The sequence below is a fragment of the Telmatherina bonti genome (genome assembly GCF_933228915.1).
Source record: "Telmatherina bonti genome assembly, chromosome: 8".
Lineage (NCBI taxonomy): Eukaryota > Metazoa > Chordata > Actinopteri > Atheriniformes > Telmatherinidae > Telmatherina > Telmatherina bonti.
Window position 1 is genome coordinate 37,283,812 of NC_136626.1, and position 21,637 is coordinate 37,305,448.

Genomic DNA, 21,637 nt, shown 5'->3' on the forward strand with positions numbered 1-21,637 from the left:
CCCCTCCAGGGCGCAGCTTCTAGCCAACAAGTACAGGCATTAAGAGAGTGCTGACCTAACCATAAACTCGCGTTAACATTTTTTCCAAGTTCAAGTAAAGACTCAGCTTTGTCCAGAATTTAGGTTAGTGAAGTTTTATGTCAATGACCTGCCATATAGATAGTGTTGATGGCGTTGGCAAGACTGAGCAGGGGATGATGATGTCGTTGGCTTACATAGTTTGTCAGAGGACTTATCTTCAAGTCAGTACTTTACTGATTCTGTGGCAATGAACCAAAGATGCAGACAATTGTTCTCATCATGCTGTTAGAGGTAGAACAGTCTTTCCCACCTTGTCTTCAGTTGCCATTTGCAGTATTTACCTCACACTGGGGGTCACTGGTCAAAAATATGTGGAGAAAATATATTAAGCCCAAGTGGCCACAAGCATTGGAGTAAACCCTTCACCCATTATCTATCATAACCAGGCTGTGTGTGACATAGTGCCTAAATTTGGGCTCATGATCTCTGATTTACAGGTAGGCAGGGAGCAAAGCCTTGCCCCCCAGAGAGAAGAAGTCCGCAGACACTATGTAGCAATGCTAATATGTAGCATAGCAACTTGACCAGGAGAAACTTAGCCAACGACTACCAAGCGTTGGCATCCAAACCAAGTTCAGTTCAATGTAGAGCTTCTGATCATTTCTCCTCACAAACAAGGTGTCATATGAAAGCAGAGACTCTGCAGGTTACAGACGTGCCTGTCTCGTCTCTGTGGGACAGAAACTCTGGTAGACACAATCACACATCAAGTCTTACTTTTGTAAATGAAAAGTTTTATTCCAGCTCTAAGCTAGCACGTTGTTTGTGTTGTTCTCACTCAAAACAACTATAGATCATTCATTTCATATCTTTATTTGTTGAATAAATCTGCAACAAAGAAGGAATAAAATACAATCTAAGATTTTTTTTTTTTCCACGAGTTTGGAATGACACGTGGTGGTTGCTGTGGTGACAGCCGGTAGTCATGTGATCTTCAACCAGGAGCCAGCTTCATGTCCAAGTTGCCAACAGAATATCATGGTGGACATTCGGACACAGCCTCTGCCTTTGGCTGACATGAATCATGAAGGTCCTACTAGTTTCCATGGAGATGAAGGCCCTGCTAGTTTCCATTGATCTAGAGTAAAGCATTCTCTCTTTCTATCCTAAATTATAGGGGTCTCACATCTTTCTGGACCCTCATGGTGTTTCTAAGGTGACTATGGGGTCTATCCCTGGATTCTCCTGATTCTCATCAAAATTGAATTGCTGAGATACAAGAGTCCGTAGAAGTTGTTCACAATTAATCCTCAAAGGTTGAGATTTGTTACACTACTCAAGGTCTCAGTCCACATCCCTCCGTGTCAGACTACAGCCCAACCTTCCCCTGCAGTCTGACTGGATTCTGCAGGAACACGCAATGAGTGCTGTCTGTCTAATCTCAGATGAACCATGTCCTTAGCATTATTATAAATCATTGCATTAATATAAATATAAATGCATATTAAAATGGTCATGAAGTAAATTTACTTGACAATATTTATTGTCGTGAGGAGGTGGTGGAGGTGTGGACCCAAATGCAGGACTGGAGACAGGAATGCTGTTTATTCCATAAACTTGACACAGGAGTATAGGAAGCTAACAAAATGAACCAGCAATGAGGAACAGAAACCAAGGAGTATAAATCCACAGGAACAAAATGAGACACAGGTAAAGTGAATGAACTAAACGAGACCAGATGAACTAATGAACAGGAAACCAGATATGAGAGAACTAAACAAGGAAACTACAAACTAAAACAGAAAACCAGAACTAAGATGCAAAACGAGACAAAAAATTAAGATTACAGAACACACATCATGACCATTTCTTTATGTAACACGTCTAGAATCCAACCAGGCCCATTTGAGTCAGCCCCTACTTTTGCTCAGTATTTTGCCTAATGTGTTTTCTATAGGAGGAGATAACATTTAGGTGTTTCACTGCGTTCCAGGTGAATTTATTCTGACGCAGTCACACATGTCTAGGTCTGCACACTTCTGCAGTAATCTCACATGCCTCGCTTGGGGTTTTGACCATGATTCTACATACAGCCCTAGTCCTTTCGAAGATATTCTTCATTTTGTTTTGGGGATGTTATTTTGGACAGGAGGTGAAAAAAGAGGCGGCGAGAATGAATCCTAACTAAACAAAACTTATTAAAAGATTGTTGGATCGCATTTAACTTGCCTTATCAGATCTTTACTGTTATTGCCTCGCTCTTTGGTAAATATTCAATCAATATGATCAGAGTGAAGTTCTGCATTGTATATGCTACAACTGATGCGTTGGCTCAGACCCGAGCAACTTGTGAGAGGAAATCTCTTGCAGTAATTATGTGGTGCACATGAATTATTTATGTATAACTTACCATATTAGTCACTGATGTTTCCACATCATAAAACAATGCATTTGAATCATTGACTATCGACCCAGAAAAGTTTAGTTGGGATGTTATTTCCAAATGAACAAGATTAAAATATGTATAGACATCGAGTGTGGTCATGAATTCTGTTTCATATAAACTCTTGTGAGAATGGAAACTAAGACAGATCCTGTCCAGCTGGTGTTTGGAAGATTAGTCGGAGCTGTTCATGAGTTTGATGTTGATAATTCTGTCACATTCTGGTTTTCATCAGAGGAGTTACAAAAACAGTGTAAGACTCCACTGGGAGTTGTTCTTTCTCAGCTGGGTTTGTAAGGGAAGAGCCAATGGAAACACTGGAAATAGGCTTTTGTGGTTCAGTTTGTATCGATTTGCTGTTAAATTTTTTATCTTTCTCTGTTTTTTCACTACATAAATGATTTATAGCTAAGACTTTGAAAGATGGGTTGTTCAGGTACAAAAAATGTATAAAGTTTTTCTTTTCTGTTGAACTTAAATGATGAGGAATGTAGATATTGCAAGTGATAGTATTTATTGTCTCTTCACAGTAAAGTGTGCTGGTTCAACAGTCCAGAGATCTGTTCAACTCTCTTCTGTTGAACTCATCATTTCTCTATAAACCCTTTCATCTTTTTCTTTTGTCAACTCCACAAAGATGACAAGCCGTCCATCGTCTAGTTTTCCATCAGTCTGATGTCCATATATGAAATGGAAAATGATTGACAGGCTTGTACCTGGGAAGACTCATCGCAAACTTTGTTTTGTTTTTTTTTAGTCGTTCAAACCCCGTTAAAAGTGTCAGTATGGGGCGATGCTGGTTGGCAGGCAGGGCTCTTATCTTTCATGCACACCTGTTCCTCCTCCATATTGCCATTTGAGGCCTCATTGTTGCATAAATAGGGGACAATGCAGATTTTTGCATTCCTAAAAGAAAACCTTTCAGGCTAACTGATTACAACACCCTGAGGACTGAGAAAGGAGCTTTTCTCCACGTGCATCCTCTTTGGTCTGAAATAGTTTCTGTTCTTGTTATGAACTTATGGACACATTTGAATGACAAATATGTGGTGGGTTAAGCAAACTTAATTACATTCTTTAGACACTAAGAAGCAGAGTGTTGTTTTTTGCTTAGATTTATTTGATTGCCAAATTTGAAGGAATTTAATAAAGTCTAGTTAACACTTTGTTGTTAGAACTAATTTATATTTTAACATCAATACTCTAAATCACAGGTGTCAAACTGCAGTATCCTGCACGTTTTTGTTGTCTCCATGCTCCAACAGAAAATGAACCAATAGGCTGACAAGTAGCTGTTGGATCCATTTGATCTGAATCAGGTATGTTGGTGCAGGGACACAACAAAAACCTGCCAGATAGCGGTCCTCGAGGACTGGAGTTTGACACCCCTGCTCTAAAGGGAAACGATGATGAGAGTTATGCATCTACATCTGCTTTCCATCCAATGTGGAAGCAGATGGTCTCCAGCAGCAGAAGACCACAGCGGGTTCCCTCCTGTCAGTAAGAACAGGAAACTGAGGCTACAATTCACACAGACTCACCAGAACTGGACAATAGAAAATGGAGAAACGTTGCTGGTCTGATGAGTCTCCAGTTCAGCTCCACATTCACATGGTAGGATCAGAATCTGCTGGAAACATCATGACAACATGGATCCATGTGATTCATGTGGACACTCACATCTGCATTTATATTGCCCAAACAGAGCTACTAGTTAACTAAGATTATCTGCTACTTTTTATATTAAATAAGTTTGTAACACATATTTCTCCTAAACTGATTTCAGACTGAAAGTAATACATACTGTACATCTTATGTCATGTGCAAGACAAAAACATGGATAGGGGAGGGGCAACTGGCAGCTGAGAGTGCGGTAATGGTGTGGCTGTCTTCCATTTGTAAGATCCGCGGTTCAATCGGCAGCCTACCTGAGTCTTTGAAGTGTCTTTGGACAAAACAATCAGTACAGCCACTGACATCTGTCATCTGTCCCTGCCTGACCAGGTAACGGTCAAGTAATAATAATCAGTGGTAGGTGATGAAGAAACCACAGTCTTTTACATGTGTAAAAATATTATCATCTGATATTATGAAGTATGAAGCCAAACAAGTTCCAACACCACTTGGGAACTTTTCATCATTAACTTAAAGAAAAACCTGCAGGTTACTTTAATCAAATCAAATCAAATCAAACTTTATTTTATTTAGGAAAAAACCACCAACGATCACACACAGCAAAGCTGTTAAACTGACTCGGCTCACCTGAAGTAGTTTTCCTGGTCTAAAATGTTTCACACTAAAGCAGAAGAATGGACAATAATACTGACAGCTTTAACTAAACTGTAGCCAATAAACCAATGACACATTTCTTAGCATGTTTCTTTGGTTCGTCACATGAACCAAAGATAGAAATTTATTGACATTATTGTCGTCAATGAAAATGGATCCTTGCAGAAAAAGTTTGGGAACCACTATTCTAGCCTGAACTGACGCTCGCACGACATCTTGTTTTAGCTGTGGAGTACTACACTTTAATCACCGACATGTGGTGAGAGTTTCATCTCCAGGGGCAGATTGTTCCACTTGTCTGAAGCATAACAGCTAAATGCTGCTTCTCCATGTTTAGTCTGGACTCTGGTATGAACTGGTTGACCTGAGTTCTTTCATTTTTCACTAAAAGTTGGAAAATTCTTCTCATTTCTCAGTGGAACAGTGGAAAGGAGCTCTGAGTGTTTAGGAGTATTTGTAAGTTTTTCTATCATCTTGTTAACCATCTGAGATAGATGCCGCTCTCTGGCCTTGCACAGCTCATTGTTATCATTTCGCAGGCTTTGTTTGTGCAGCTCATCATGGATCAGAAGTTATATTCTCCTCCACTTACGCCCAGCTTTTCTTCATTTTCTTTTTAGATTTGTGACCATATTGGTATGTTGTCATGGTGTCTTCTGTTTGCTTAAGATGCTTGTAATATCCTGGTGAAGAATGAAGAGACAGCCTCTGCTTTGTGAGAACCAACTTTTATTGTCAACTCGCAGACATAACAGGCTAGCGGACTCGTGTCTATCTGCCCTCTGACCCCAGGCTTCCCCAACTACCTACTCATAAAAAGACAGTGCCCCCTGGTGGCATGAATTTTGATTACATCCATCACTCCATAGCAATGCTCTTGGCTGTTATTGGTGCAACAGTATCCATTATATACACCAGGGGTGTCAGAATCCAGTCCTTGAGGGCCGGAATCCGGCAGGTTTTTGTTGTTTCCCTCCACCAACACAGCTGATTCAAATCAATGGATCCAGCAGCTTCTTGTCAACCTGTTTGAGTGTCGGTCAGGTGTGTGTTGGAGCACAGAAACAACAAAAACCTGCAGGATACCGGCCCTCCAGGACTGCAGTTTGACACCCCTGATCTACACGATCCATCAACTGACTCTGCAGATGTTGGTAACAGAGCTTTGGCCTTTATTAACTGTGCACTTCTTTCATGACTTAACCTCTTCTGAACTGAGATGCAGGTTGTTTAGCCATGTTGAGTAATCAGTAAATCAAACAGGATACAGAAATGGTCAGACAAGCCGAAGTCAGAGAGTGCAACTGAGCAAATATCAACACGTTTAGAAATAAGCAGGCAGAATGTGACCTAAAATGTGGATTGGTTCTTTTACATGTTGCAGTGAACTAAACGTCCTAATATATAAGACATTTCCTTGGCATTGCCATCCATCATATTATCAATGGTGATGTTAAAATCTCCAGTTAAGGTAAAAGGGTTAAAATCAGTAGAAATTACTGATAAAATTCAGAAAGTTCATCAATAAAACTAAACTGTGGGGTGCTGTTTCATTAAGAACAGCAGCGCTTGTACCTTCTGTTAAGCATGTTGCCATAAAATGGGCTTTTATGTGTCGCATTAGTTCTTGGTTTAGAGTTCTCCTTGTGTTGCTGTCTAACCTTGTTTCCTGTTCATTAGTTTACCTGGACAGTGCTTGTGGTAATGCGGCAGTGATGTCACCATTACGTGACCACTGGAATCGCCGCACTGCGCCAAAGATTCTGTTTATTGTTCTGTGTGTTGAAATGTTTGAAAGGTGGTTTTCAAATGTATATTATTTATGGAAATTTCTCTCTATATGTATTTCTATGTGGACTGAAGAGGAATGTGAGAAAAATCAGTTATTTGTAGTAACTGGGAAAGTTCCTGTTGAGGGGAGGGGCTTGATGTTTATAAGACGCTCCTTCAGTGCTGAACAGTACGGAGAGTGAGGAGTTGTAGAAACTAATGGAGTGTGAGAATTGTTTGCAGTGCTGGCGACATTTGGGAATCCATTGGAGAGACCCCTTGTATGGTACATATCATGTTAATCACTGGACATATTACTGCACTGTGGGGGATTGGATATTATTGTACAGCTCAGAACCACTGTGCCTGAAATGAGAAGATAGATGCTCCGTAGTGACACGGTCTCTCCAGTTTTCCTCCTCAGATTATCATTAGATCCTCATGCCATCTGGACATGAAGACAGAAAGGTTCCCTGACTGATGTATCAGAAAGTAAAAGAGACAGTAAAGTGTGTACTCCCCTGTCACATCACTGCTGCGTCAGGTTAGATCCAGTTTGTGTCTGAGATGAGTTCAGATTCTGTATGTTCCCAAAGTCATGTGTTACACATAAACTGTACTTATATAGCACATTTCTAGTCATATGTTGACCACTCAAAGTACTTTTACACTATGTCGCGTTCACCCTCCCTCTCACACACACACACACACATTAATGCAGCTCTTCTGTGTTAAGGGCTTTTTCATCTATCACACACATCTTACCCAGTAGACACGTGGAGAGGCAACTCAGTGTTTTGGCCAAACACACTTCAGTATGAAGTCAGAAAAAGCTTGGATTGATCCGTTCACCTAAAAGCTGAGATGAGGGAAAATGAGTTGAAAGCACCTTAGAAGCACAAAACTAGACATTTGTGGAGCAGCCCGGCAGGAATTATCAGGCATTTTAAAACGTTTAAAACCATTTTATTTGTATCTCAGAACCTGACATGAGAGTATTTGAATTTTTCATAGACAGATAAGTAAAACTGCAGCAGTATGCTCATGTACTAGAGTATTATGTATGGATTTCATCTCTTTGTTTGTGTAATCTGCAAACAACCAGAGTTCAGTCCTTGAATAATCCCTCTCTTTAGAAAGCTTAATCTGTGTCTCTTTGTCATGTCATCCCGTTTCTCTGCATCTGTACATCAGCCTCACGTTAAAACGGCTCAATTCAGAAAAAAATGCCCCATTGTGACGAACAAGGAGGAAGAGATCTGCCTCATTCTGTTGTTCTCTGTCAACTTTTTCACCTGCTCTCTTCCAACCTCTCTCTCTCATTCTCTCTCTCTCTAATGGGCTCCTTGCCAGCGGTTAGACCTCAGTGGAGCCCATCCATATGGCTGATGTGCTCAGCAGTCATTACTGGCCCATTTAACACATCTAACTGTCCAACATTTGACGTCTTGTCAGAAGGATTAGTTTGAACGACTCCTGCATCAGAAAATACAACGGTGCTTCAGTCCTAAAAGGTTTTTGTTTGTTAGACTCATACTGTGCAGGGCATCATACCTGTTCACATAGTTCACAGAGAAACACTGTGGGGTAGTACTGTTCAATAACTCACACATTACCATATAATACATTACCATATCAACTTTATAATGATTAAAGTAGAAGCATCATCCAGTTGCTGAATCTGGGTTGATATCTGACCTTTCAGTAGTATCTTTTTGTTTGGATTATCAGGACAAAATCTGGTGAAAGCTTGTGGGAATAAAAAACACTTTAAATCATAATGATAAAAGTTTAGTTGTGAAACAATAAATCTGAAACAAAAGAAATAGTAAATTTTACACAAAACAGCAAATACATGCAAACACATTCAGGGAATTAATTAATTCATCAGTGCCATAAAATGGGACCCCTCCCAGCTGCTCCAAGAAACATGGCAGCTGCTCTGTGATGATGGGTTCAATGCAGAGCCAAATAAACCATTTGAGACAAATAAAGTAACATTATGTTTGTTTTTATTTATTTAAATTGAAATAAAACATTTCAAGGTTTTCCTGTAATTTAGCTGAGGTGGTGAAGTAACAAGTGACCAGCTGCACTAAAAATGAAAGAATCCAATGAATTCATGCTGAAAATGACTAAAATGGTATTTTGCTGCTTGGACTGAGAAAAAGTGAAATTAAAGTATTGATCTCATTGCAACGGTACTGACCCAAGTCGATTTGTCCGGCGCTACAACCTGGATGCTAGAACGCCTCAAAATCCTATTTCTATATGAGTAGTTTGTTTGTCAGGTGCAGTAAAAGCGTTCGCCTCAGACCAGACGGAGTGGAGATGCTCCAGCTTTCTGCTACTTTTCCATCTGCAGATCTCGCAGCAGAGAAGAGATTTAAAAGGTTCAAACTGAGAAATTAAAATAAGTCAAACGTTCCCGATGCGATGTCTGACTTCCTGAGTCGGACAGTGAAACTCTGGACTCCTCTGGTTGCTGCTGCTGGTTGTAATGCTGCCTCATGAGTTGGCCGTTTGCGATGATGCTGAACGTTGTGCTTTCTAAGGCTTCCCAGCAGCACTCCAGACGCAGCTCTTCGCTCTGTCCCACTGCTGATGCACAACAGGTCTGCATCAGCGAGCAGAAGGGCTTGGCAGGAAGTCCAACTCTGGAACGGCGTAGAAAAATCTGACCTCCTGTCACACATCAGAACAACGAGTCAACATAACTGGTGATAACAGGCGACTTTCAGACTCCACAGATCTGTTTTATACAGACAGAAAGTAAAGGGTGTGACGTTACTCTGCAGGCGTTACATGTTGCTGATTAACTACTGATGAGACATGAGACGCAGTGTGGGACTGAATCATCTGACTCACATCACCAGGACCAGAAAGCGAAGCCATGAGTCGATGAAGCTGCATCTCGCGTGAGGCCTCCGAGCCTGGCGGCATCCACAGAGGGCCTCAGCGGTTTTCACATTTACAATCAGGAGACAAAGACAAGAGGAAAATCTTCACACATGTCAGGTTTAACCCAGATCACAGCTGCCACTTATGACTGAAAAATGTCACAAAGGTTATTTTAATAACTCCTCATCTGTTTTCACTGCTTGATTAATGGCTGAAACAAAGAAGCTCCCGTGTGTGAGCTCAGTTTTATTTACACTTTTTGAGGTTTTCCACATATAATCGTTCTGATCCTGTCTTGGTGTTGCATTTGCTCAAACCAGACTGGTGAGTGAATCAGAATAATGTGTTCCCTAAATGAAACCCACTTTACATGGCGGTGGGCCAGGATTTGTTTAAGGTGCACCAAATGGCGCCTGGAAAGGTTTCTGCTACAAGGCACAGATATGTTCAACGTTAAAGTCCTCCAAGAAAATAACCTGGGAAATCTGTGCCATCGGCCAAAAGACGGCGAGGAGAAGCTGCCGCTGCTGAGGAGAGGAAGGATGCTGGGACCTCATACACGTCACTGGCAGAAAATGAAAATGCAAGATGGCTGATGACAAGCTAGGTTCCGTGGTCTGAGACGAGTCTTCCAGCGCCACCGATACAGGCGAAAGCGAATGTGACGCGGGACGTACTTCCACTGTGGCAGGGATCAGGCTGTTACTTCTGCTGTGAGGAGGCAGAACAGGCAGGCGGGATCTCACATGGCAATCAACAATCTGCCGACGATCAGCAGGCTGGGCTGGTCCTTAATACAGACGATGCTGATTGGCAGACGCTGATCAGGTGTCTCTCCACTTGCCAGAATGCCGACCACACCCAGGAACAGGAACAGGAACCATAACAAAACCAGAGTTTATGATGGGAGTATCTTCATTCTGCTCAGCATCACCTGGGGATGAAGTCATTTTCATCATCTCAGTGAAACCCAGCTTTCCTCATGAACAATAAACAATAAAGTCAGGAGAATGCAAGTTCACAATGTCCCAGCATCCAGATTTGTTCCGTCTCCATCGTCTGCACTGAACCTGGTGCTTCTGTCACCAACTGAAGAGTCAACCTGTCGTCCCGCTAACAAAGAAGAGGAGTTAAAACACAGAAACAACTGACTACCCCTCAACCACCCCAGTTTTTACTGCATCTGTCCTCTATGCCCTCATCCCCCCATGTGAGGAGGTGTAGAGTGCGATGACAAGATGAACAAAGGAGCCTGTGTAGTGTTTGAAGTTTAGTGTTTAAAGGCAGTTAGAAAGAGAAGGTAATTATTACTTCTGCATGTGTACTTTAAGAATCTGAACTGTATTTATTTGTGTTTTTATTGGCCTCTGCCTGAGCGTGTCTACATAGGTAAAATGTCTCTGTCCTGCCTGTTTCTGTCTCTTGGAGTCAAACAGGTGGAACATGAAGATTAATGTAACTTTCATTCAACTGAGCTTAAATTAAAAGAAGATAGGGAGGAGAAACTTCTTCCTTTCTTAACATTCTCTCTCCTTTACTTCCCATTTCTATTTTCTGCCTTTTCAATTCTCTCCTTGAGGATTTGTGGGTTGTTGCTTCAATATCTAAACATATGATAAATATGTCAGAAGCTCGTTTTGACAAATGTTCCACCAAATGGTATCTTGAATATAATGCAGGAAATGTTGTTTTCCATGGAAATATTTATATTTTGCCCTGCAATGGACCGGCGACCTGTCCACGTGTACCTGCGTCTGGCCGATGATTGCTGGGATAGACTCCAGCTTCACCGTGACCCTTAATGGATGGATATATGGATGGATGGATGGTTGAATGGACTGATGGATGGATGGATGGATGGTTGGTTAATGGATGGATGGATGGATGGATAGATGGATGGATGGATGAATGGATGGATGGATGGATGGATGGAGGGATGGATGGATGGAAGGATGTGTGGATGGATGGGTGGATGGATGGATGGATGGATGGATGGGTGGGTGGATGGATGGATGGATGGATGGGTGGATGGGTGGATGAATGGATGGATGGATGGGTGGATGGATGGATGGATGGATGGATGGGTGGGTGGATGGATGGATGGATGGATGGGTGGATGGATGGATGGGTGGATGGGTGGATGGATGGATGGATGGATGGGTGGATGAATGGATGGAGGGATGGATGGATGGATGGATGGATGGATGGATGGATGGATGGATAGATGGCTGCATGTAGTGTCATCACCTCTGTGAATCTTTAATCGAGGCATGTTCATGTGAAAGTTTGTTGTTTGGTGATCCCAAGAAGAATTCATATTTACAAATAAAGAATCTGCACCCAGTGCAATGATTCAAACTGTTTCTCATCTATTCCCACATTTTAGTTGCCAGTTCAAGTCTGGTTGAAGTGTGTATCCTGGTGTAAAGGGCATGTTGAGTTCATGTTTTCCCCCCACCACATCAATCCCACCCTGAACAGTCTACTTTATTGCATTCTAGCAGGAGAACACGTGAAGAGATGCTTTGTGACTGTTCTGCAGGCTCAGAAATGGTCACATGTTAAAAACACATTTCGTTTTCAGGACAGAATGCATGGTTTCACAATGTGGACCTCCACATGCTGTGTCACCTCTTTAAAACCCCTATTAGTAGACTGCCGTTCCGAGCTGAAGGGACTATTCAGGTTGTCCAGTTTGGCCATTCTGTGAGGGAGAAAAGAAACATAGCTGCTGTTGCTCACTTTGAGGATAAACCTAAGGCTGGTCAAACATTCAGCTGTCTTGTGTTGTTTCTCCTTTTTGTTAAGATGCCAGATGACAATGTCAGGATTAATCTTGTTTCTCAGGTCTGATAAATTAAAGTGAAGCTAGTGAAGGTTGTTTAACATTATTAAGACAGTTCCAGTTTCCATGCAGCAAAAGAAGGATGTTTCTGCAAATGAAAAGCGTGAAATAGTGCTGTGACTTGAACAAACTGGAGATTTCTGGTAAACTTAAACCAGAACATCGGACTGGTAAATGATGAGTTTGTGGTTCAGTGTTGCTTCAGATAAACTTTAAGCTCAAATTTATTTGTACAGCACATTTACTACAACACCAGCTGCCTAAAGTGCCAGGCAATAACAGAAAACTCAATAAAATCAGTAAAAACAAATGACTTAAGACCGAAATGAAAAAAAACAACAAATGTAATAAAATTATTGCAATATACTAAGGTCAAGTTCAAGTTGGGACTTCAAACCAGAAACAGACTGAGCAGCTGTAATGTTAAGCACCAAACTCTTCCACAACTTTGGACCAGAAACCAGATGAGATCTGTCATCCTGGACTTCAGCCTGGTAGAAGGGACCTGAAAGGATAAAGTCAGAAGGCTGAGAACGTGTGGAATTTGGGAGGAAGTTCTGGTTGCTCAGTGAGATCCAGGTTGGAACTTAGATCTCCAGGTTCAGTGATGAGAGACGTTAGGTGATGTCAGAGAAAGTCTCCATGTTTTCATGAATCTTGAGCTGGATTTTTTGTTTCTATCAGGATATGATAAACAAAAATGACATTTGGTTAAAAATAATTTACATTACTATATTACCCAATATCATGTTTGATTCTTAAAAAAACATGATTACTGTCATTCATGTTGATGATTTTGGAGAAATGAACTAAAACAACATACGCAGAATAATTTAAAACATTGTTGTATGGTGACAGATTATTGTCACTGCTGTAAATCTATTCCTCAAACATGCTGAGTAATAAAAACATGTCTGAGCCTTTTGTCAAGCTGAACAATCTTTAGCTGCTTAAAAAGGCAGTGAAGCTGAAGAAATAAAGGCTTTATGTCTGATGTGGTGACCTCAGTCTCAGTATCTGGTTATATTTCTAAGAAGAAGACGGTAGCTTTGGCAGTATTCTCTGACAACTTTCTGCCTATTTATATAGAAAGTAGTAGAACTAAGTTTTACCTTTTTCATCCTTGGACTTGGACTCAAACCAGACGTAATGTAAGTGATGGAGAATGATGGAAACAAGACACACACAATATTTAAATAGCAAGGTATCCAGAACTGGCTCTAGACTTCAGAGGGCCCCAGCAGAATATGTTTTAGGGGCCCTACGCCTTCATGCCATGAACAAAGTTTTTATGTCGATACAACACCTTAAGTCTTAATATAGTGTGTGTTAACCAATTCTAAACACTCCAGTAGCATAGTAAGTAAAATATTAATGTACTTAACAGACAGAATGAAACAAAAGGGTGCAATTTATTTTGTTTCTTCCAGTGTGATATTTCTAGATAAATAACTGATTATAGCCCTTTTGAACGGATTATAATCTCACAGAAAGTCAACCGAAACATCTGGCCTGTTTCAACATCTGGCCTAAAACATTGTTCTTACAAGCGCAAACTGCCCAGACCCTACCAACACAATTCTACTGGCCTCAGTGTTTCTGCTGTTTTATTTACTTCAGTATTGTTCAATTTAGTGTTGATGTGTGTGTGACAGACCTGTGCATTGCAAATTTATGGCAATGCAGAACAAATCATGTCCCTTATTGGCTCAACACAGACCGTTCTTATGATGTTTAATTGTCAAATAAAGAAGGATTCCATATTTTACAGGACAGTTAGCTTGAGATGCTTTGCTTGCTAACAGTACTCGACCAACTGCTAAAGCTGTTAGCACCTGCTAAATCTAATTGTCTGCTCATCATTATCATCACAGACACTTGACTAAAACCTCACTTCTCAGTATCATTGCAAAAGAAATGACGTTGCCGTTACGCAGCTGCTTCTTCAGTCTTCTTCTCTTTTTCTGCCCCAGACAGATAATTCCTCTTTTATCATAACGAAGCTCACAAACCACTCACTGAGACAAGCTTCTTCCTTAGGGCGTCTCTTAGTTTGAACAGTAGCAAAACCAGCCCTGAGGTATACACACCCTATAAAAATATCTGCTCTATCCTTTATTTCACTCTAATCTGAACTACAATATAAATAAGGAATAAGTGCAATAAAACTTAAAGTGGGTTAGGGTTAATATATGGTGAGCATTACATATACTAATCCACACATTTTGTCAATGTTTGGTCATTTTTCCTTCTTCCATAGTGCTTTATGTCTTTTGCAGACCTAGTCTCTGGATTTACCTTTCAGGTAATATTATCCTGGCTAAAACAGACCGCTTGTTTATCTGCTCTTTGTTTTATTTACCATCCAGGTTGCTGGCTCTCTCTAGCAGTTTGCATGAAACGGAAACGGATTTCATCATAACTAAAAAGACAAACCTCTAAGTCTGCAAGGTGTTAACACCCTGTTCATTTAGGATGATGGTTAAAATCATTTGGTCATGCAGACATCTTTTACCATGTTTGATGACATGCAAGACAGTTTTCTGCGTGAAGCTCAGGATTTCCCTGAACATTCGCTGCGTTTTACAGTTATGGTGAAGAGGATTCGGATGAAATGAATGAGTTACTCCCTGATACTCATACACCCACTCACTGTCTGTCTTTGGACTAATTAAAACTAATGGTTTATGAAAGCTTGAAATACACAGCACATACACAGTAATGAACTCACATTTAAAGCACCTACTCCATTAGCGCCCTCCCTCTGTCCAAAACCTCTGCGACCTTCTCTGTGATTATGTGTCATGATGGATGTGTCCAGGTACCTCTATTTAATCATACTGATAGTCATGATGGAGAATTTACTACTTTGAACCAGCAGCATGGCAGTGACATATGTTCACGCACACACAGAACCACATGTGTGGTGGAGGAGCTCAGCTGAGATCCTCAGCTGTAGCAACAAAAAAAGAAGATGTGTTAAAATCACATCAGCCTCATGTATTCTGGGCAGTTAAACCCTGAACACTGAAGGAAAGCTTAAGAAAAACGTATCTGATGGGGTCTAAGGAAGCCATGGAAAAACACAACAACAGTAAAAAAAATTACCTTAAAACTTTATTAAAAAAAATACATTTTTTCTTTTGATTTATAGGCTTTTTAATGTGGTAAGGCCAGTTTACACTCTCGCAGAGTCTGCATCAGGTCAGGCTGGTGCAGATGGAGTGTGTTAATACTCGAGTGTAGGTACTGCAGATGGCAGAAGGGATGGTATCTGCTGAGAAAACTCTGCAGGAATTGTTTTCTTTTAAGGCTGGCTACAGTTCTGACAAGTAGAACAACAATGGCAGTTTATGACTTTCATTCAGCCATAGATACATATACCTATATGTGCCTATGCATTAAGCAACCAGACCCAAACATGGCAACACATTCTCACCATTTACAAGGCGTATTTGTGTGTAGCTGAGTTTGCACAGAACCTGAACCAGAACCAGGACCAGAGTTATTATCTGTACAAAACCTGAACCAGAAGCAGAACTGGAGTTATCCTCTGCATAGAACCAGGACCAGAATCAGAACCAGAACCTGAATTATCCTGGCTATTCTGTTGGCCAGCTGTACTCTGAGGTCCTTGTATTCCTGCACACCTCCACCTCTTCTTTCAGGCTGTTGTTCCTCCGAAAGCCAACAGTTTCCTCTTTAGTTTCCTAGGTATTCTAATGAGGTGATTGTTTCCACATCAGCTGACTAGCTGACTCACCACTTCTCTGTACTCAGCTTCTCATCCATCACTGAATTGTTGATTACTGATTACTCTGCATCTGATTAAAGGTGCAGAGTAATCAGAGTATTTCTGCAGATGGCAGGATCAGAGTTGTACTGGAAGCCGGTGATGTGCCGTGGGAAGAGATGTGGTGTCGCAGTTACCAGTTTCCTGTTTTATTTTACGTTACATTAAGCTGCAACGTCACTTTTTTTTCAGTGTATTGATGTTCTGGTACAAGACAATCCATGTTCACATCCTGATTAGTCGGCGCAACATAAACTTGAGGAAACATGAACTTAAGGATGGACTCTTTCAAGACTTTTTCCCACAATGCCCGTTGAATTTTCCACTGAATGAATGTCTTTTCTAAATCATTTCATTTAACACAGTTGTGTAGTAGTTTCCTCTTCTCACAATCGCAGCTTGTGTCTCCATCTATATTCTGTATCTGGACATAATATGGACACAGACAGGCAGAGGGATCTAGCAGATACAAAGTTCAGACCCTGCTCATTAAAGCATCAGTCACCATGCAGCTCCTCCTCCAGGAGCAGGCACGGGCCTTGGAAACGAGACCTCTGCAGAGGTAACCATCAGCGTATGGCTCAGGTCACCACATGGCAAGTGGAGAATGTATGAAAGACAGGAGCTATGGTGGGACAGAGGGGAAAGAGACAGGTGAGAGGAGAACAGCTTGGTTGGCGTTAAAGCTGCTAGTGTCATTCTTTTCTGAGATCATCATAAAAAAAAATTAAGAAAATAATGTTTGTGTTATAGAATGATTATATGAGTGTGCATTCCCATCAGGACAGTCCGCTAGACTCGGTCCGATTGGGGACTCGGCTCAGTTGTAGGGGGGTGAATCCATGTGGACAGAGATCGTGTTCACGCAGCACTTTGGTCAATAATTCTGTAGTAATAATTATCTTTGTAAACAGAGCACCTGCATTTAAAAACAGCTATTAAACATACATGCAATATGAAAGGGTTCACAGAAAGTAATACTTCCATCTGCAAGATTTTTATAGAGCTTATTTCTTGTTTAACCATGGAATTAGGTTTTCTAAAGAATTCTCATGGTTTTACTAACAGGAAAAAACACAAAACTTATCAATTCTTCATCAAACGTTGGCATAATTACCTGGTAAGCGACGTATCTTTAGCATCCTTCTGGGTATACTGAAGACGTACCGTGAGGTCTAATCTTTGAATGAAGGTATTGATTACCAACTGATCAAAGCCTTTGTTGGTACTTTCCTCTTGTTACAGCAGCCCCTTGTAAAAGGATACTTGTTGATCCAGAAGTTTCTTGACCTGTGGGGGGAGGACATAAACTCTTTGGTGTCATCTTTGAACATTTGCTGGTGGCCTGTTAAAAAACCGGAGAAGGCCCAAGATTCAGCCTGCCTTCCTCAAGGAACAAATATACATTCCAGTTTTTCAGCACTTTTGCCTCAGAATAATTTTACAACCTTATAATGGTGAAAGTTCTTATTTTATTATGATCACAATGACTACTTTTATTAATTTAATGGACCAAAACCAAATCAAGAAGAACATTTATTTAGTTTGGTGGAATTTTTTATATTTAATGATCATTTAAATTAGACAAACAAATAAAATCTGCAATGTGACTGTGAAATACAACACAGTGGATTATATAACTGTAGTGGAATAGAAATAAAATATAGCTACATGAAAAACGTGTTAAAGTACTTTCCAGCACTGTTTTCTGTACTAATGATACATTTACTGGGATGGTACACTATAGAGACACCAGGGGCGTCCAAAGTCGATCCTTGAGGGCCACTGTCTGCAGGTTCTGGATGTAGACCTGCACAGACACTCCTGGCTCACATTAAATGGAGCCATCAGCTAATGTGAATCTGCACATTCAGTCAGGTGTGTTGGAACAGGGATACATGGAAATCCTGCTGCATTGTGGCCCTTGGGGCCCATGGGGCCCTTGGGGCACCCCTCTACTACATGCATTTTACACCAAGAGAAAAACTAAACAAACAAAAAAAACAAAAACGTGGACCAAAAATGATTATTTCTGATTAATTCTGCATATTTTCCTAAGTTAAAAACTTCCCAGAAAAAAAAAACTTTTAATATATCTATTCATTTTCTTATTTCAGTTCTGCGTTGTGGGGATCCGGGAGTTCCTCCCAGTGATTAGCAGGCACACCTGGACAGATCACCAGTGCATCAGAGGACCCAATGGAAAATGTTCGACTTAAAAATAGATATAAGATATAGATATATAAAATAATATTATAGAAGGTTAATACAGAATAAAAAGGAAAAATCAAATAAAAAGCTAAAATGAGTGATGACAGACCGACAAGTCGAACCACGATAGGGTTGGCCTGCTTGTCGTCATGCAGAGAATAAGATTGTTTAAATGAAACCAAAAAGCTTCACACTGCTGCTGTAAAAACACAGGAGAGAAGAAGGATCTCTGAAGTACTTTGAAGCATGTTTTTATGTGTTCACATCTTTATTTTTCACACTGGTTCATTTCTGACTGTGTGTCATCATCCTGTCTGTCTGCTTCCCTCTACATCCTACCATCCTTTTAAAGAAGGTTCTTGCTGCACTTTGCTAATCAATAAGTAACTACGTCTTCCCTCCACCATCTTTTAACCTATGGATTCTGGGAAAAGCCCACACACATTTTCAGTAAAAGCAGATTTAAATGTCCTTCCTCTGGATTCTGATGGTTTCTATGTCTGCAGTAGAGACGGATTTCAGAGACAATCTAAAGAAACTGGACAGACACACACTGTACACAAGATCTGACCTTTTTCCTTAAAAAGGAAGAAAAAACAAGAAACTTTGACACAAAAACTACAAATATTCCCTCATTCTAATTCTCACCGAAGCGATCACAGAAAAGCCACCACTGTAACCATCACAGGCGGAACAGATTCCATTGTTTCCAGTAAGCCTGGCGTTTGTCTTTTAACACACATATGTTGAAGTTCCGTATCGTTGTTTTTTTCATTATACACAATACTACTGGATGTTAATCCACACCTGTGAATGTCCACAAATCAAACTGGATGTATTTATTTATCCAACAAATATGTGATAATTAACATTTACAACAAAATACCTGAAAACAGTCTGAATTCAAGGAAAGTTTAGACAAAAAACTCATCTTATGTGATGCCGTAAAATGATTATTTCCACATTTCTGGACTGGAACACTTTGCAGGCGGTCTGGCCTTCAGGTAAGGAAGAGTCTCAGGTAGTTTTCTTCTCTTTTCTCTTTGGAAACTGTGCAACAGGAAGAAGCCATTGTAACATTTTCCTTCCCAAAGTCACAGTTTCTGTTAGAAATGTGAGGACTGCAGACCGGTCCAGCACCCTCCACTGAAGTACAATCCATTTTTGAAAACACATTAATGTTGTTTAGATCGGTGTTTGTTAATCCTGGTCCTGGGGCCCTCACTACCCTGCATGTGTTACAGGTAACCCGACTTTACCACACCTGACTCAACATGCCGGGCAGTGGGCCCTGAGGACCAGGATTAAGAAACGCTGGTTTACAGGATGGCTGTGGTCCAGGTGGTACCGCTGCTTGTCTTGTGACCTGACAGTCAGCGGTTTGAGTCCTTCTTCCTGACACTGCTGCAGCCCTGCCGGGGACACAGTTGTCCTCTGGAGGCTGGTCCCATGCCTGGATAAATGCAGAGGATTGGGTCAGGAAGGGCATCGGGCATAAAACATGCACCAACATATGCAGTGATGCAGCTTCACACAGTCTCAGACACTTTAAAGACATATTGAGAAACTTTTATTCTTTGTCTCAGTGATGCGTCGCTGAGCATCCAGCATCGTCTTCATCCTACCTGGACTCTTAGAACTCTCCAGACAGCAGAGACAGTCTTATCATGGCTCTTACTGTCTCCTTCTCTCTTTTTACTTCTCTTCCAATCATGTTTTCTTTCGTTTTGTCGCTGAATGAGTCAGGGAGCGTATTCTAAGCATCAAGTTTTATTATTTGAGCCTGTTAGCATGAACACGTTGTATAAAATGTCATAAAGCTTGGCTGCTACATCACGCGGCGTCCAGGATGCAGAAGTTGTTTTTCAGCCTCGGGACGCTGCTGCACAGTGACACCTTCTCAAATGCACATAATAAACATCACTGTGCCATTAAACAAGTTCAACGCAGAGCTTTATGCTTGGAAGGTTACATAATACATCTTTAAGAGCTGTTGATTCAGTCTGGATGCTATTTTCTCTCTTTCGACCTAACAACATGGCTCCCATTTCTTCTTAAGAAAATAAATAAGTGAGATTGGGAGTTGAGCTTTATCTGAAAGGAATCTGCTTCCACTTTCTGATCAAAGATACCTCAAAGCCAGGAGAAGATGAAGCAGCCTAAAAAGGGTTAGCATGAGGTTTCTGGCATTTATGAGTGTAACTGTCATGAAACATGTGAAATCTTTCTAATTTCATACATTGTCTTTCCAATTTTCCACCATATTGGCAAGTGCTGTTGCATTTTAACTTTACTGAAAGATTTATGCATCCTAAAATACTAAGCAGATTCATTAAACATGAAAAGAGACAATCATCAGCCTCTATTTTGAGTTATGACCATAGACTGTAAGATGGGCGGAGCCTCCGTGATGTCACATTTAGGTTTCTGAAGGGCTGAAATGAAGATCACTGGACGGTTTCCAATGTCGCCATCTTGGTGGCATCATGCGTGTCGTCTGTCCTGGAAAATACAAAAAAGGAGGTAGACCCGAAAGGGGGCTGTGAGCGTAGGGGTGGATGATTGACATCTACCAAACTCTGACCTGCCTGTAGCTAAGAGCTTACTTTAGCTAACAGGAGCTAAGAGGAGTTTACAAGAGTAAACCAGCTAATGGAGGTGGGAGTTTTGAAGCTAAATCAAGCTGTTACCGACCAAAACCTCAATCATGCTGCACTCTGCCTTCTTGCAGAGGGGTATCAGGTACCTGTCAATCAAAAGCACACGTCCCCAAAATAAACCAGTTCTATAAATGATCTATATGTACGTTATATGTTTCTAGCTTTATTATAATTTTTATTCTTTTTAAATAAATTCACCACTTTGTAAACAAATAAAGAATTTTATTGAACATTTTTAATATTCAGTTTCAGTAAATTTGCAGCTGGTTGACAGCAAGTCAGATATATTTGAAGCCCCTTCATGAACCCGTCAACCTGAAAGACTTTCCAGGTAAAGTTTGTTAAAAGTTCTCTGTCCAACACAGCATTTGGATCTGGAACAGCTAGATTGTATTGATGCTTTAAGCTACAATATGTTGGAAAGGACAACAAAGACTGTTCAAGTTCAAGTAAAATGACTTTTCAGCTCCTTCTACACATGCTAATTATTGTTTTCTTATTCTTTAAAAAACAACATTTGTTCAGCTTGTTCTCACAACATTTGGCAACAATAGCAGACTTGTATTTATGCATCAAAGCATCAACTAAACTCAGACCGTGTTGGTCAAGATCGGCTCTGTAATGACAGTCTGACCAAAACAACAAAGTGAACACATCAGCTGATCCAAATACACTATTCACAAAAAGTTAGGGATATTCAGCTT